Consider the following 3219-nt stretch of genomic DNA (forward strand, 5'->3'; position numbering starts at 1 on the left):
TTTTTTTTTTTGCGGTACGCGGGCCTCTCACTGTTGTGGTCTCTCCCGTTGTGGAGCACAGGCTCCGGACGCGCAGGCTCAGCAGCCACGGCTCAGGGGCCCAGCTGCTCCGCGGCATGTGGGATCCTCTCGGACCGGGGCACGAACCCGTGTCCCCTGCATCGGCAGGCGGACTCTCAACCACTGCGCCACCAGGGAAGCCCCAACCTTCATTTTTAAAGGACGTTTTTTCCGGATATAGACTTGTTTGATGGTCTTTTTGTCTCAGCACTTTGACTTTCGTTCCATTGCCTTCTGGCTTCCACGGTTTCAGGTGAGAAGTCAATTGTTAATCTTATTAAGGATCCTTTGCCTAATTAGTCTTACCCTTCAGTTCTGAGCTCAACCATCTCTTCCTCCCTGGAGTAGGTCAGGCCCTTTGGTACATGCCCAGTGCTCTGTACTTGTCCCCTGTAGAGATGATCACAACTGTAATTAAATAATTAATGATAGAAGTAGCTCTCCAGTTTGTTTCTATCACTAGACTGTAAGTTCTGTAAGGCAAGGACCAAGCTTGCATTTTTCACCACTCTATCCCCAGAGGCAACACAGTACCAGTCATACTGCAGTCTTTCAAAAAAACATTTACTGAGCGAATAAATGAAACTCATCCTAAAGTAGGCTGAATTATTGGTGTCAATTCTTCTCTCTGTAAGAGTATGAGATAGCCACACTCTGCCATGGCTCAATGGTAGGCAGGGTGATTCCCTGCCCCTTGGCTTAAGATTGGCCATGTGACTTGCTTTGGCCAAATGATGTCAGTGGTGATGATGTAAGCAGAGGCTTGAAATGTGCTTGTGCAACTGAGCTTGCACTCTTGCACTCCTGCCTGTAACTATGACTCAAACATGCCTTGGTGGTCACTGGTCCAAGTGGGATTAGAGACACGTGAAACAGGCCTAAACCCAACTCACAGCTTAAAGCCAACGAAGTCCCACTGAGAGCAGCCTAGGTCAGCCAAACCCCACCCAACCCACAGATACATGAGGGATGAATAAATACTTATTGCCAAATGCCAGTGGGTTTGGGGTTGGTTTGTTACACAGCCATATTGTGGCAAAAGATGACTAAGACATATGCCCTGGCAAGTCTGAAGAGTGGGAGGAAGTCCTGGGGAAGGTCTCACACCTGACCCTTCATATGGCCCGCAGTTGGGTCTGGGTTGACTCTACAATCGGATGCACATCCAGTCTCTAATTTACAGACTGAAGTTCCCCATCCCACAGTGGGGATACTCATCTACCAGCCTCCTGGAGCAGCCCAAAGTGTATTAAGCACCTACACAGTGACAGGTGCAGAGCGGGTACTTGATAAGAGTTAGTCTTTGTCCTCCTCCACCTCCTCCACCTTCTCACCCATTCCACCCCTGGGCCTGAGAGTGCAGCTTCACAGCCAGAAAATCTGAAGCCTCTTCTCTGCTGCACACCCTAACCTGTCCCAGGGGCTGGCCCTTCTTATTGCCAACTGATCCCCCAGACTCAGGTAAGACGAGGAGACAGGGATGTGGGAGGTAGAGCATACCTTCTTACACTGTAACTCTGATTCCATGTATGATCTAAAATTATATTTATTCATTGGAAATTTATAACTGCCTACTTCAAGGAGGGCTTGAGGCAGCTTAGGGGCTGAACACAATAAAAAATAAACAACTTGAGGATCAAAGAGAACAGAGGCCAGGCAGAGAGCAGAAAGAGGAGGTGGCACCAGAAATCTGATGTAATACATCAGACTCTGTGATTCCCAGCAGCTGTAGAAACAAGACAAGCAAGCGGGCTACAAAATTCAATATAATGAAAGCAGCAGCCCTCAAGCCTGGGTGTGAACCCCATTTGCAGGCAACTCTGAGGCCAAAGGACATGCATCAGGCCAAACTGGGGAGACCTCAATACTAACAATAATAACCACCATCCATGCACCAAACACTGTTCTAAGTGCTTTGTACATGACTTCTCACGGAGTCCTCTGAACAATGAGACAGATACTATTATTATCTCCATTTTACAGATGAGCAAACAGAGGCAAAGCAACTTCTCAAGGGCACAGGGTGAGGGAGTGGCAGAGCCAGGATGAAAGCCTGCAAGTCTGAGCCCAGAACCCTTAACCACTAAGCAAGTCAGCTTCTGCCTTGCTCACGCTGGGCCCAGTCACAACCCGGAGACCCTGATCACTGGGCCTCTGGCTCTAAGTTGGTTGTAGGCCGACCTTCTTCCCTGTTGAGGCCTTATCCCCCACGCTTCTGAAGATCTGTCGCTAGCCTAGCCTGTTTGTCAGGACCCCATTACCTTCTGATAAGACCCTGCAGATGGCCTGCCTCGGTTCCCACCTGCCACCCTCTGGAGATGTGCCTTATGTCCTCCCCACCTAAACCTGCACTCCCAGAACATACCCCTTGCCACCCAGCCCTCCCCAAAGTGTATCAACTTCCAGCTCCTCCGACCTGCCACAATTTGCTATCCATCCACATGCCTGTTCCATATTCCAACACAAACTCTAAGAGTCCACGTTCTACATCTGTCAGCAGAGCCCACCATTGAGAGTGATGTACAGTGAACGTCCTCTAAGGCCATGACCCCTGAAGTGCAAGCCTTCATCCCCTGACTAGCTACCGTGTGAGCCCACGCTCCGGACACCAGGTCTGCACCAAGAGAGGCCAGGCCACAGTTGGGTCCTGCCTGCCCCCTGGGCCTGTCCTCTCTGCCCTGACCTCAGAGTGTCCTGGATGCAAAGTCTGAATTCTGTAAAGGCATTTTAGATTCCAAACAGGGAACTCTCACTCCTGAGTTACCGCCTTTGCTAAATTATCCCCCTTCACCCTGTCAGGGGTGACCCAGTTCACCACACGACACCCAAACCTGCAGATGAGTTTGGGGAAATCTGAGGCCGTCCCAGCCCACGAGGCCCTTTTACATGAAGTGAGAAGAGGCGACCCTTGGTGGAGGCGTGTCTCTTCTACCTGTTGGAAAATCGCTGTCATAAACTGATAATGCTAAAACAAGATGCTTCAGAGACACGTGTGAGAAAATCGCCATCATAAACCACAATGGAAAGCCTCTTCCATGCAGTGCCCTCGTATGGCTCCCAACCCGCAAAAATGACTTTGGCAGACCTGCTGCGTCCCCAGCCATGGCAGCTCTGGCCAAGCAAGATACTCAAAGCAGCTCGTTTCCTGCTCCGCAGAAC

The sequence above is a fragment of the Physeter macrocephalus genome, chromosome 14, assembly GCF_002837175.3.
Source record: "Physeter macrocephalus isolate SW-GA chromosome 14, ASM283717v5, whole genome shotgun sequence".
Taxonomy (NCBI): Eukaryota; Metazoa; Chordata; class Mammalia; order Artiodactyla; family Physeteridae; genus Physeter; species Physeter macrocephalus.